Source organism: Elephas maximus, chromosome 2 (genome assembly GCF_024166365.1).
Source record: "Elephas maximus indicus isolate mEleMax1 chromosome 2, mEleMax1 primary haplotype, whole genome shotgun sequence".
NCBI classification, from domain to species: Eukaryota; Metazoa; Chordata; class Mammalia; order Proboscidea; family Elephantidae; genus Elephas; species Elephas maximus.
In genome coordinates, this window is record NC_064820.1 from 23,130,771 (window position 1) to 23,147,210 (window position 16,440).

Here is a 16,440-nt window from a genome sequence, read left to right on the forward strand (position 1 = left end):
TGGTGGCATTATAAATGCGGGAATTAAAGCACAATGGATGTTTCAGTCCTTTGCAGTTATAATCAAGACATTTGGGAGACAGCTACCTGACTGGAAGAGATCCATGTTTATGCCTATTGCCAAGAAAGGCGATCCCACTGAATGTGGAAGTTATCAAACAGTATCATTAATATCATATTTTAAGTGAACTTTTGCGAAGGTAATTCAAAAGCAGCTGCAGCAGCATATTGAGAGGAAGCTGCCAGAACTTCAGGCCGGTTTCGGAAGAGGATGTGGAACCAGGGGTATCGTTCCTGATGTCTGATGTATCCTGGCAGAAAGCAGAGAATACCAGAAGGATGTACTATTGACTATGCACAGGCATTGGACTGTGTGGATCATAACAATTTATGGATAACATTGAAAAGAATGGGAATTCCAGAGCACTTAATTGTGCTCATGAGGAACCTGTACATAGATCAAGAGGCAGTCATTCAAACAGAACAAGGGGATACTACCTAATTGGTTTAAAGTCAAGAAAGTTGTGTGTCAGGGTTGTATCCTTTCACCATACTTACTCAATCTTTATGCTGAGCAAATAATCCCAGAAGCTGGTATATATGAAGAAGAATGGTGCATCAGAATTGGAGGAAGACTCATTAACAACCTGTGTTATGCACATGACACAACCTTGCTTGCTGAAAGCGAAGAGGACATGAAGCACTTACTGAAGAAGATAAAAGACCACAGCCTTCAGAATGGGTTACATCTCAACATAAAGAAAACAAAAATCCTCACAACTGGACCAATAAGCAACATCATGATAAATAGAGAAAAGATTGAAGCTGTCAAGGATTTCTTTTTACTTCAATCCACAATCAATGGCCATGGAAGCAGCAGTCAAGAAATCAAAAGACACATTGCATTGGGTAAATCTGCTGTAAAAGACCTCTTCAAAGTGTTGAAAAGGTGTCACTTTAAGGACTAGGGTGCACTTGACACAAGATATGGTGTTTTCAGTTGCTTCTTATGTATGTGAAAGCTTGACAGTGAATAAGGAATAACAAACAACAATTGATGCTTTTGAGTTATACTTTTGGAGAATATTGTCTATACCATGGACTGACAAAAGAAGGAACAAATCTGTCTTGGAAGAAGTACAGCCAGAATGCTCCTCCGAAGTGAGGATGGTGATACTTTATCTCACATACTTTAGACTTGTTATCAGGAGAGACCAGTCCCTGGAGCAGGACATCATGCTTGGTAAAGTAGAGGGTTAGCAAAAAGAGGAAGACCTTCAATGAAATGGATTGACACAGTGGCTGCAACAGTGGGCTCAAGCACAATGATTGTGAGGACGGTGCAGGACTGGCAGTGTTTTGTTCTGTTGTACCTAGGGTCAGTGTGAGTCAGAACTGACTCAACAGCACCTAACAACAGTAACATTAGGCACAGAAGAAGACATACACAGGGGACAACCTACAGTATTTGAAGATGACAGAGGCTGACCAGTCTCCAAGCCCAGGAAAGCAAGGATGGCCAGTTAGTTAGAGAAGCTGAGACAAGCGTTTTCCTCTCTGAGCTGACAGAGAAATGGCCTTCTAGAGCTGGTGCCCTGAATTCAGACTTTGAACTCTTGATCTAAGAGTAAGGAAAAATTCTGTTCTTTAAACTCATCCTCTTGTGATATTTCTGTTAAAGCAGCATTAAGTAAATGAGACAACCACCTGTTACAATGTTTATCATTTAATAGGTGTTTTTTTTTTTAATAATGTTTGAAATAATGGATCCCTTCACAATTTATATAGACAGAAATACATTATAAGACCATTTTATTAAGAGATTTCTGTAAGTGTGAGTCATCTTCTCTCTCTCTCTTTTTTTTTTAACCAGTGTAAATTCAGCTGATTGGGTGCTAAGACAGATGACTCTCTTCCATGAACTCTTTAAGCCTCTAGAGATGAGAACATCTTCTGTGACTAGGAAAAGCAAGAGTTGGGAGGATCACTTTATTCATTTTCTAGGATATACTGGGAAAACCTAAATAAACATAGAGTGAGAGAAGCCACAAGAAGGACTCACCATTTTCAGAGAAACAGGATTTTGCTTTGTCACACTTTTTTTTTTAATATTTAATTTTGAATAATTTTAAATCAAAAAGTTGTAATGAGATTTCACAAAATATTTGCATACTCCTCATTCAGTTTCCCCTTAAGTTACCCACACCTCAATTTCACACTTTTTTTTTGTTACTGTGCTTTAGATGAAGGTTTACAGAATGAATTAGTTTCTCATTAAACAATTAATACACATATTGTTTTGTGACATTGGTTGCCCACCCCAGGACTTGTCAACAAGCTACCCTCCTCAACAATCTCCTCACTACCAGTTTTCCTGTCCCCTCCTACCTTCCCCTGGGCTGGTATGCCCATTTAGTCTCTCTCTTTTTTTTTTTTTCACAGACCTGTCTAATCTTTGACTGAAGGGTAAAACTCAGGAGTAACTACAGTACTGAGTTAAAAGGGTGTCTGGAGTCCATACTCTTTGGGTACCTCCAGTCTCTGAAAGACTGGTAAGTCTGTTTTTATTTATTTATTTATTCGTTCATCCATTCATTGATTGATTCATTCATTGGTTAATTCATTTATTTATTTATTTTTTGTGAGTTAGAAGTTTACTGTACAATTATCTCCAGCTCTGTCCTGGACCCTCTATTGTGATCCCTGTCAGAGCAATCAGTAGTGGTAGCCAGGCACCATCTACTTGTGCTGGACTCAGTCTGGTGGAGGCTGTGGTAGTTGTGGTCCTTTAGTCCTTTGGACTAATCTTTCCTTTGTATCTTTGGTTTTCTTTATTCTCCCTTGCTCCAAACAGTGTGGGCCAGCGGAGTATCTCAGATGACCACTCACAAGCTTTTAAGACCCCAGGTGCTACTCACCAAAGTAAAATGTAGGACATTTTCTTTATAAACTATGTTATGCCAATTGAGCTAGATGTCCCCTGAGACCCTGGTACCCAGCCCTCAGTATAGTAATTCGGTCCCTCATGGAGTCTGGACATGCCTATCAAGCTTGCAAACCCTGGTGACGTAGTGGTTAAGTGCTACAGCTGCTAACCAAAGGGTTGGCAGTTTGAATCTACCAGGCGCTCCTTGGAAACTCTATGGGGCAGTTCTACTCTGTCCTATAGGGTCACTATGAGTCAGAATCAACTCGACGGCACTGGGTTTGGTTTTGGTTTTGGATCAAGCTTGCATGACCTTGCCTTGGTCAAGTTGTGCTGGCTTCTCCAGTATTGTGTACTGTCTTGCCCTTCATCAAAGTTACAACTTATCTATTTTCTATTTAGTGTTTTTCCCTTCCCACCCCTCCCCTCACTCTTAATCAAAGATTGCTTCTTTTTGTGTGTAAACCTTTTCATGAGTTTTATAATAGTGCTGTCAAACAGTATTCATCCTTTTGTGATTGACTTATTCAGCATAATGCCCTCAAGATTCATTCATTTTATGAGATGTTTCCCAGATTCACCATTGTTCTTTACCATTGCATAGCATTACATTGTGTGTATGTACCATAGTTTGTTTATCCATTCATCTGTTGGTGAGTAATTAGGTTGTTTCCATCTTTTTGCTGTTGTGAATAATGCTGCAGTGAACATGGATATGCACGTGTGTGTGACGGCTCTTATTTCTCTAGGATCTATTCATAGGAATGGATTGCTGGATGATACGATATTTCTATTTTTAGCCTTTTAAGGATGTGCCATATCATTTTCCAAAATGGTTGTACCATTTTGCATTCCCACCAGCAGTGCATAAGAGTTCCAGTCTCCCTGCAGCCTCTCCAACATTTATTATTTTCTGTTTTTTTTTTTTTTATTATTTGTGCCAGTAATGTTGGGGTGAGGTGGTATCTCACTGTAGTTTTAGTTTGCATTTCTCTAATGGCTAGTGATCATGAACTTTTCATCTTGTGTCTGCTAGCTGCCTGAATTAATTTCAAACATTTTACTTTTCAAACCTATCATGTTTTTAAATTCTTTTGCTATACCTAGAAACGGAATCTTTGATGCGGTGAAAAAATGTGAAATTGTTTATCGCAGATGATCTGTTAAGCAAGGTAAGTACCATGTTTACATTGCCTATTGGATAATTTGCCCCCAACTTCTTCCTTTATTTATGATGAACTAAAACACTGAATGTGGCCAGCCATTAAATTTTATGTTGGGAACTTCTCAGACTTCATGCTTCATGTTTCTTTGTTTTAACATGAAGTCTTCTTCAGTGATAGCTAGGCAAATATACCTTTATTCCTAAAGGCAAACAAATATCTGGGTACAATGTGCTGTGACACCTTTTTTTGTTTGTTTTTGTTTTGTGTAATTTATTTTTATAACTACAGCTGAATGCCTACCGATCATTGAATCTCTACCCCCATTATAGTAGCATGAATCACTGGCTGGGGACCCAACTACAGTTAAACAGGGCTCAAAGAATCCTGTTGGAATCTGAAACGAAGAAAAGGTACTTGAGTTAGAAGTAAACATAGAACACGGTGGCATCAAATGGCTGGCATTTTTTATATATTTTCTTAAAAAATATTAAAGGGCACTTTTATCAGAACAATTTTATTTATGCACTATTTCATCTATTTACAATTAGCAGTTATTAGAGAAACAAGCAAACTCTTTCCTGAGATAACCAGAGGTTAATTCGTAAAAGTTTTGGTTGTTTTTCTTGCCTTGTCCTTTGGCATGCCGCTATGACATACATGCATATATAATATGTATACACACAGTTTGTATCTGGACATTTAATATTGACCTGCATATTGTTTTATTATATTAAATCTTTAACCATAACTATGTATTTCTAGGAAACCCTGGTGGTGTAGTGGTTAAGAGCTACAGTTGCTAACCAAAAGGTTGGCAGTTCAAATCCACCAGGCGCTCCTTGGAAACTCTATGGGACAGTCCTTTTCTGCCCTATAGGGTAGCTGTGAGTCAAAATCAACTTGAAGGCAATGGGTTTTGTTTTGGTTTATGTATTGCTAACTTCAAAAGGAAAGTATCATCATGGTAATAAATAGTATTTGCATATTAATTTGAAAAAACTGTGTAATCAATTGCTTCCACACTACATACTGTCAAGATTATTTGGTTACTCATTCACATTTGATTTTTGAAATTTATTTGTATCCTGCTGGATCCTCTTCGATAATTACAGTACTCTCATTTAATCACTTTTCTGAAAACAACAGGTAAAAACAAGTATATATTTTACTTATAAATTCATTTAATACTAAAGAAGCCCTAAAACTATGCATATTCAAAGTTAGGGTGCTAATTTAATAGCCAATTAATGTGGTAGGTAAATCCATTTTGAGTTCCTTAACATGAGTTGGAAAGGTTTTCAGTATAGATTGTAATTACTTGCATTTTTAAATTATTGAGAACAGTTTCTGTTGTATGACAGAATTCAATAAGAAGTGTTTGATGAATTACATTCACTCTCCTGCTATGTATGGACAGAGGGAACTCACAACAATGGTGAGAAAGAAGGTCTTTAGTAGGTGACAATTTCTAATTTCATATAAACCTATCCTACAATTTGTAACATACAAATACACTCATACTAAGTCATCTTTGAAGAAGGGTTACCTGGAATGAATGTTATGAACTGATTTGTAGTCATTAATCTGATTATAAGTTCCCAGCCATTAATTATTTTCCTTTCTAACAGAAATGTTGAGTACTCAGAGTAAGAAATCCCAACTTCTTCAACAAAATGATGTGGAGAAACCTTCGCAGGGAGGCGGGACCAAGATGGCTGACGAGGTAGAAGCTTCAGCCAATCCCTCTTGCAACAAAGATTCAAAAAAACAAGTGAATCTATTACATACATGACAATCTACGAACCCTGACCATCGAACACAGAACTAAGGAGTTGATCTGAGTGACAGGGGAGTGAAAAGCTGCACGCTGAAGCAAATCACCAAGACTTATTATCATCAAACTTGCCAAAACCAAAGATAAAGAGAAAATTTTAAAAGCAGCCAGGGATAAACAAAAAGTCACCTACAAAGGAGAATCAATAAGAATAAGTTCAGACTACTCGGCAGAAACCATGAAGGCAAGAAGGCAATGGGATGGCATATATAGATCATGGAAGGAAAAAAACTGCCAGCCAAGAACCATATATCCAGCAAAACTCTCTCTCAAATATGAAGGCAAAATTAAAATATTTACAGATAAACACAAGCTTAAAGAATTTGCAAAAACCCAAACCAAAGCTATAAGAATTAATTAAGGAAATTCTTTGTTCAGAATATCAATAATATCAGATACCAACACAACATAAGTTCACAGAACAGAATATCTTGATATCAACTCAGACAGGGAAATCACAAAAACAAAATAAGATTAATTAAAAAAAATAAAAAAATGCTCAAAACAAGGAATCATTGATGTCATTATGTAAAAGATTACAATAATCAAAAAAGAGGGACTAAATACAGGAGGCATAGATCTTCCATATGGAGAGGAAACCAAGGCGATACAGGATGATACAAGTTAGGTTTTTACTTAGAAGAATAGGGGTAAATATTAAGGTAACCACAAAGAGGTCTAACAATTCCATACTTCAAAATAAAAACCAAGATAAACATAATGACTTAGCAAAAAATAAATTCAACTACTATGAAAATGAGGAACACACAATTTACAAGGAAAAACTTCTCAGCACAACAAAATAAGTGGAAAAATGAAATTGTCAACAATGCACAAAAAAAGGCACCAAAATGACAGCACTAAACTCATAAAAAAAAACAAAAATTTCATACCTATCTATAATTACGCTGAATGTAAAAGGACTAAATGCACCAATAAAGAGACAGAGTCAGACTGGATAAAAAAACAAGATCAGTCTATATGCTACCTACAAGAGACACACATTAGACTTAGAAACACAAATAAATTAAACTCAAAGGATGGAAAAAAATATATCAGGCAAGCAACAATCAAAAAAGACCAGGAATGGCAATATTAATTTCTGACAAAATAGACTTTAGACTTAAATCCACCACGAAGGATAAAGAACACTACATAATGATTAAAAGGACAATTTACCAGGAAGATATAACCATATTAAATATTTATGCACCCAATGACAGGGCTGCAAGATACATAAAACAAACTTTAACAGAATTGAAAAGTGAGATACACCCCTCCACAATTATAGTGGGAGACTTCAACACACCACTTTTGGTGAAGGATAGGACATCCAATAAGAAGCTTAATAGAGGCACAGAAGATCTAATTGCTACAATCAACCAACTTGACCTCATAGACCTATACGGAATACTCCACCCAACAGTGCAAAGTATACTTTTTTTTCTAGTGCACATGGAACATTCTCTAGAATAGACCACATATTAGGACATAAAACAAACCTTTGCAGAATCCAAAACATCAAAATATTACAAAGCATCTTCCTAGACCATAAGGCCATAAAAGTAGAAATCAATAACAGAAAAATCAGGGAAAAGAAATCAAATACTTGGAAACTGAACAATACCCTGCTCAAAAAAGACTGGGTCATAGAAGACATTAAGGAGGGAATAAAGAAATTCATAGAACGCAACGAAACTGAAAACACTTCCTATCAAAACCTCTAGGACATAGAGAAAGCAGTGCTCAGAGGTGAATTTATTTCAATAAATGCACACATAGAAAAGAAGCAAGAGCCAAAGTCAGAGAACTGTCCCTACAACTTGAACAAATAGAAAGAGAACAACAAAAGAATCTGTCAGGCACCAGAAAACAAATAATAAGAATTATAGTAGAATTAAACGAATTAGAGAACAGAAAGACAATTGAAAGAATTAACAAAGCCAAAAGCTGGTTCTTTGAAAAAAATTAACAAAATTGATAAACCATTGGCCAGACTGACTAAAGAAACACAGGAAAAGAAATAAATAACCCGAATAAGAAATGAGATGGGCCATACCACAGCAGACCCAACTGAAATTAAAAGAATCGTATCAGATTACTACAAAAAATTGTACTCTAACAAATTTGCAAACCTAGAAGAAACGGGTGAATTCCTAGAAACACACTACTTACATAAACTAACACAAACAGGTGTAGAACAACTAAGTAGACTCATAACAAAAAAAGAGATTGAAAGGGTAATCAAAAAACTCCCCCCCAAAAAAAAAAAAGCCCTGGCCCGGACGGCTTCACTGCAGAGTTCTACCAAACTTTCAGAGAAGAGTTAACACCACTACTACTAAAGGTATTTCAAAGCATAGAAAAGGATGGAATACTTCCAAACTCATTGTATGAAGCCACCATGTGCCTGATACCAAAACCAGCTAAAGACAGCATAAAAAAAGAAAATTACAGACCTATATCCCTCATGAACATAGATGCAAAATTCCTCAACAAAATTCTAGCCAATAGAATTCAACAACATATCAAAAAAATAATCCACTATGACCAAGTGGGATTTATACCAGGTATGCTGTTGTTGTATGCAAGTTGGTTCAATATTAGAAAAACCATTAATGTAATCCACCATATAAATAAAACAAAAGACAAAAACCACATGATCTTAACAATTGTTACAGAAAAGGCATTTGACAAAGTCCAACACCCATTCATGGTAAAAACTCTCAGCAACATAGGAATAGAAGGAAAATTCCTCAACATAATAAAGGGCATTTATACAAAGCCAACAGGCAACATCATCCTAAATGGAGAGAGCCTGAAAGCACTTCCCTTGAGAACGGGAACCAGACAAGGATGCCTTTTGTCACTGCTCTTATTCAACATTGTGCTGGAGATCCAAGCCAGAGCAATTAGCCTAGACAAAGAAATAAAGGGCATCCAGATTGGTAAGGAAGGAGTAAAATTATCTCTATTTGCAGACGATGTGATCTTATACACAGAAAACCCTAAGGAATCCTCAAGAAAACTACTGAAACTAATAGAAGAGTTCAGCAGAGTATCGGGATACAAGATAAAAATACAAAAATCAGTTGGATTCCTCTACCTCAACAAAAAGAACATTGAAGATGAAATCAACAAATCAATACCTTTCACAGCAGCAACCAAGAAGATAAAATACTTAGGAATAAATCTTAGCAAAGATGTAAAAGACCTACACAAAGAAAACTACAAGGTACTACTGCAAGAAACTAAAACGGACCTATGTAAGTGGAAAAACATACCTTGCTCATGGAAAGGAAAACTTAACATTGTAAAAATATTTATTCTACCAAAAGCCATCTATACATACAATGCACTTCTGATTCAAATTCCAAAGACATTTTTCAATGTGATGGAGAAACAAATTATCAACTACATGTGGAAGGGAAAGAAGCCCTGGATAAGGAAAGCGTTACTGAAAAAGAAGAAGAAAGTGGGAGGCCTTACTCTACCTGATTTTAGTACCTTTTATACAGCCACAGTAGTCAAAACAGCCTGGTACTTGTACAACAATAGGCACATAAACCAATGGAACAGAATTGAGAACCCAGATATAAATCCATCCACATATGAGCAGCTGATATTTGACAAACGCCCAGTGTCAGTTAATTGGGGAAAAGATAATCTTTTTAACAAATGGTGCTGGCATAACTGGATATCCATCTGCAAAAAAATGAAACAGGACTTGTACCTCACACCATGCACAAAAAGTAAATGCAAATAGATCAAAGACCCAAACATAAAGTCTAAAATGATAAAGACCATGGAAGAAAAAATAGGGACAACGTTAGGAACCCTAATACAAGGCATAAACAGAATACAAAACATTACTAAAAACGACAAAGTGAAACCAGATAAGTGGGAGCTCCTAAAAATCAAACACCTATGTTCATCTAAAGACTTCACCAAAAGAGTAAAAACAAAGTGGGAGGCCTCACTCTTTCTGATTTTAGGACCTATTATACCGCCACAGTAGTTAAAACAGCCTGGTACTGGTACAACAACGACACATAGACTGATGGAACAGAATTGAGAATCCAGATATAAATCCATCCACATATGAGCAGCTGATATTTGCAAAGGCCCAGTGTCAGTTAATTGGGGAAAAGATAGTCTTTTTAACAAATGGTTCTGGCATAAGTAGGTATCCATCTGCAAAAAAAAATGAAACAGGACCTGTATCTCACATCATGCACAAAACTAACTCCAAATGGATCAAAGACCTAAACATAAAGTCTAGAACAATGAAGATCATGGAAGAAAAAATAGGGACACCATTAGGAGCCCTAATACATGGCATAAACAGAATACAAAACATTCCTAAAAATGCCAAAGAGAAACCAGATAACTGGGAGCTATTAAAAATCAGACACCTATGCTCACCTAAAGACTTCAGAAAAAGAATAAAAAAGTTTTCAGCTACAACATCTCTGACCAGCACCTGATCTCTAAAATCTATGTGATTCTCCTAAAACTCAACCATAAAAAGATAAACAACCCTATTAAAAAATGGGCAAAGGATATGAACAGACACTTCACTAAAGAAGACATTCAGGCAGCTAACAGATACATGAGGAAATGTTCTCCACCATTAGCCTTTAGAGAAATGCAGATTAAAACTACAATAAGGTTCCATCTCACTCCAACAAGGCTGGCATTAATCCAAAAAACACAAAATAATATATGTTGGAGAGGCTGTGGAGAGATTGGAACACTTCTACATTGCTGGTGGGAATGCAAAATGGTACAACCACTTTGGAAATCGGTTTGGCATCTCCTTAAAAAGCTAGAAATAGAAGTACCGTACGACCCAGCAATCCCACTCCTCGGAATATATCCTAGAGAAATAAGACCCTTTACATGAACAGATATATGCACACCACTGTTTATTGCAGCACTGTTTACAATAGCAAAAAGATGGAAGCAACCAAGGAGTCCGTCAATGGATGAATGGATAAATAAATTCTGGTATATTCACACAATGGAATACTATGCATCAATAAAGACCAGTGATGAATCTGTGAAACATTTCATAACATGGAGGAACCTGGAAGGCATTATGCTGAGTGAAATTAGTCAGTTGCAAAAGGACAAATATTGCATGAGACCACTGTTATAAGATCTTGAGAAATAGTTTAAACTGAGAAGAACACATTCTTTTGTGGTTATGATAGGGGGGAAGGAGGGAGGGTGAGAGAGGGATATTTACTAATTAGATAGTAGATAGGAACTACTTTAGGTAGGTGAAGGACATCACTCAATACAGCAGAGGTCAGCACAACTGGACTAAAACAAAAGCAAAGGAGTTTCCTGAATAAACTGAATGCTTCAAAAGTCAGCGAAGCAGGGACGGGGGTTTGGGGACCATGGTTTCAGGGGACATCTAAGTCAATTGGCAAAATAAAATCTATTAAGAAAACATTCTGCATCTCACTTTGAGGTGTGGCATCTGGGGTCTTAAACACTAGCAAGCAGCCATCTAAGATGCATCAATGAGTCTTAACCCACCTGTGTCAAAGGAGAGTGAAGAACACCAAGGACACAAGGTAATTATGAGCCCAAAAGACAGAAAGGGCTACATGAACTAGAGACTACATCATCCTGAGACCAGAAGATCTAGATGGTGCCTGGCCACAAACGATGACTGCCCTGACAGGGAACATAGCGGAGGACTCCTGAGGTAGCAGGAGAACATTGGGATACAGACCCCAAATTCTCATAAAAAGACCAGAATTAATGGTCTGATTGAGACTAGAAGGACCCTGGTGGTCATGGTCCCCAAACCTTCTGTAGGTCCAGGACAGGAACCATTCCTGAAGCCAACTCATCAGACATGGATTTGACTGGTCAATGGTTTGGAGAGAGATGCTAATGAGGAGTGAGCTATTTGCATCAGGTAGACACTTGAGACTATGCTGGCGTTTCCTGTCTGGAGGGGAGATGGGAGGGTAGAGGGGGTTAGAAGCTGGCAAAATGGTCACGAAAAGAGAGACCAGGAGGAGGGAGCAGGCTGTCTCATTAGGGGGAGAGTAATTGGGAGTATGTAGCTTTTTAGCAAGGTGTATATAAGTTAGTATGTGAGAGACTGACTTGATTTGCAAACTTTCACTTAAAGCACAATAAAAATTATTTGAAAAAAAAATGATGTGGAAAGTTGGGCAAATTTTTTTGACTCTTTAAATTCTTATGGGAAATACAATACCTAACTCACCAACTCATGAGTATTAAATGATGTAATCTTTCCACAGTGTCTAGTACTTAGTTTTTCTGAATGCAAAATGGTTCATATGTAACTTCTAACCTACACCATCTGTAACTCAATTTTGCAGCCAGAACACACAGACTATTGACTCTGCTTAGCATATGCAATTTGCCCTATATTTAAACCCTCAAAGAATGTGTCTGTCTTCAAACACATGTTCCAGTGCTGAGCTCTGCCAAGTCTGAAACCCTTTACAGTTAGAATGCCGCAGAGTTTAGCACTCTTCAGCTAGGGCCCATAGACTCCCAGGACCATGTGGCTACATTCTTAGCAACACAAATGTTCGAATATTTAAGAAATATTCAATTAAGCATATAAGTAGAAATAAATTTAATATACAGATGCCAAAGGTATAAACCATATTATGTTTATGTAGAAGACAAGTAAACTGACTGACAAATATATTAATGGTATCTACCTGGAACTAACCACCCGTTGCGGTCAAGTTGATTCCGAATCATAGCAACCCTATAGGACAGATTAAAACTGCCCCATACAGTTTCCACGGAGCGCCTTGTGGATTCGAACTGCTGATCTTTCGGTTAGCAGCCATAACCCTTAAGCAGTACGCCACCAGGGTTTCCCCTGAAACTAGCTAGTGTATCTATGAAAAAGCCTGTGAGCTATTACAGTTTTTCCTGGGCTTGAGAATGAAATTTACCTATGAACCATTGTATACACATAATATTATGAAACGACACTACCAAAAAAAGGAAACCCTTCAAATTTTGGTAAAATGTGAAAAATAAGTTCATTTCCTATACAAGGGAGCACCTGTACTGAAAACAACAGCAACACACCTCAATGTGAGAAACAGTAAAACTTTCCTTAGTTCATTCAAGGCCAGTGGAAACCAATACTGTGCTCAGCTTCCTTTGCTTTATCTCTCATTAACATGTGTGTCATGTATTTAAATAAATCATTTTGTTTCGTGCTATTATGGTATAACTTATCAGTTATTTTTAATGTTCTTCATACTTATTCATATACTCCTTACTTTATGCACTTTGATATTTCTACTGTGGTCATAAGATTGTCATGGAAAATTCTCAAAAAAAATTCTTATGCACATCTCCTAGTTAGCTGAAGACTCTTTGGAATTAAGCAGTTGTAAACAAACTAACTTGTATGTAACAATTCCACTGATACATAAAACTTATTTCTTAATGCTCTAATAATCGAATCAAGATTTGAATTTGAAACATTGGGAGGCATCACTTATTGCGTCAAGCAATTCAGGCTCTCACGCTTATACTTGACATGGGATTGCCCGCAGGGCAATAACAAACTAATAATTTTCTCTCTTGATAAAAAATATATAGGTATTGAAGAATCACAAACAATTTACAAGAAGATAAAATCAAAACTTCGGAAGATATTCACAAGTTTTAGCCTGCATAGGTCATATACACAATAACTGCCACTGACTATTTTGTTCAAATACTGAATTTGCAAGATTCTGACCAGATAAATTTAGTATCAGGAGAAATGCCTGAATTCAAGTCAGGGATATTCTAGAAATCTAGACATGAAAAGAAGGAAAAAAAAAAAAAAAAGAAAGAAAACTAAAGTTCCTAGTTGTATATCCTTAGGAATATTATGTTTCATGATATTGATTAAATAAATACTACAAACACCGTAAATTGAGTGAAATCAGATAAGGAAATGAAAAACTGTAGATTTTTTGAGGCATGAACTAACTTTGAGATTACATACTCTAACCATTCGTTTTAAAGATAATTAGCGTTAGAAGTCTTACATCCAGAAATATTAAAACCCTTGTCCTGTAACATGCAGCTTGTCTTTAGGAAGAGAGGACTATAGTTGTGTTTCCTGTTTTCAGTTCGATATTCTTTTAATTACATCCTGTCGCATTGATATCATTGCTCTGTTATTTGGCAAGATGCTATCAGTCATTAGGCATTTAACCATATATATCATATGACTGCTATTTACATTTAGAAGCTAAATTAAAATTAAATTATACCAGCGATGTCGAGAACATATCCCAGGGTATCATAAGAATGGTTTTCTCTATTCCAAATATTGTTGTTATACATATTTTGCGATTGCTTTTTTTTTTAATTTTCCACTTTCAGTTTCTTCTCTTGTAAATTAGAACAATTGAAAAATATTCTTCCTAATTTGAAAGATGTTAATCAACAATAATTTTGCTAGTTGTAAGGGGCTAGGCAAAAACTACATTTTTGCAGTAATGATTTTTGCTATGGTTATTATATGACATTTTATGAGATTGAATATATACTAACATTTTATAAAATGAGGACTAGAAACTGGAATCTTAGGGAAAAAGTAATTATTTGCTCTCAAGATTTCACAATGAATTGTCCACAATTAATATATTTACATTTATCAAAAAGCCTAATGAAGAAATTATCTCATTCTATACAAAATTTCAACTGACATAGCATTTCTAACTGCAGACTCTCACTCTCTTTTTCTGTGATCACACATTCCTTCTAAAATGGCCATTTTCCAAGCACTCATGGATTAATGTTGTCACTGGTTCCTTAGGGGCACGTGAAATAACATCTTATATAATCTTGACTTCTTTGGGCAGCAGCCAAGTTTCTTATTCTGTTGTAATTTAAATACCTGGAGTTCCACTTTCCAAATGTAGCTTAAGCTAACCATGATGAGTGACTGTTTCTAAAGGAAATTAGCATTGCCTGGCAAGGGGTTTCTTTCTACCGCCCCCTTATGCTATGGTGACTTTGAAATTATTCTAAGAGTTGGATATTAAAGATGACAGTGAAGGTATTATTTACTGACATTACATTCCATCAGTAGCAGAGATGTTCATTACCTTATTTCATGTAAAATATAAAATTGTAAAATACCTGACTGTATTTAGTTCATTTCTCTGTCAAATCTAGAATGGAGTAGAATATCATCAAAGAGCTTAAATATTTCCGAAATAAGAGATGTGTAGTTAAACTCTAGCAGGCGTTGACGTTTGGCTTACGGTAATAGTTTTATGGGTATATGCAAATGTAAAAATTTTAAGTATGTGCATTTTATTTTATGTTCATTATTCCTCAATATGGTTATATACTGTTTTTATTATTTTTTAATTTCACTAGACATTTGGAACTAATTATATTTAAGGTTCTTATGAAAGTGATTGCTGGGGAAAACAAAACTGGAACAAAACTAGATTTATTTTTGTCAAAAACAAAAGATTTCTTCTGATGCATAGTATCTTTAGAGATATAAGCGTAAATGAGATTACTTGGCAGGCCCATGCACGTCTCATACATGGCATCAACCATGAAGAAAGGAAAAGAGTGGACACGCCCTCAGTCATTTCGCTAATTTTCAGATTTTGGAGGTTTTCCAGATCTGTCTCATGGGTCGTTAAGGAGGAAGCATCGCAACACCAAGACACAGCCTGCGCATACTCCCTCCAAAGGAGGCCAAACAGGTTCTACTATTCAATAAACACAATGGTTTTAGTTCTTAAATGTTTACTGGCTCATTTATTTAGTGAGCCTGTGTAAGAGTGCTTAGATGACACAATAGTCAAGCTGAATATATTTTAGGTAGATATATACATAATGGAATTATCTTTATGAAGTTGACAACAGAATGCATTTTTAAAGGGTATATTGATGTCCAAACACTGAGGTTATATATTTTTCTAGTGTACTTCATCTATAGCTGGGTTAATATGGTAATTACTAGCCTCAAAAGGGTCTATGCAAATTTATAGTAATTAAATATATATATAATTAAAATTTTAGTTCATCATTCTCACAATTGTCCTATGTGGCTCACAACTACCATATAGAAAAGCACAGAATTACAGATATTTCCATTGTTGAACTGTTACGAATATTTCATCGGACAGCTCTAATCCACAGGTGAATTGTCACAGCTTTTTTTGTTGTTGTTGTTACTGCGATGGGGTATTTGAGAACTTCTTAGCATGCTGATTAGAAGAAAAACATATTAATTGACCCACCAAACCAAATAAATGTAAATCTTTCACCAAGGCAATGTGCACAACTTGATAATCACACCCCAAAGGAAACAGGGATATTGCTAAGAGATAAAGCATTCAACAAATTCTATGAAAAAGCATTTAGAAGATATACCAAAAATCTGACAGTTGACTCTGCTGCCTTCATGCTTACCATTCCCCCAAGGTAATATTTGTACATATTGTAATACAGAATTGTTTTACTATT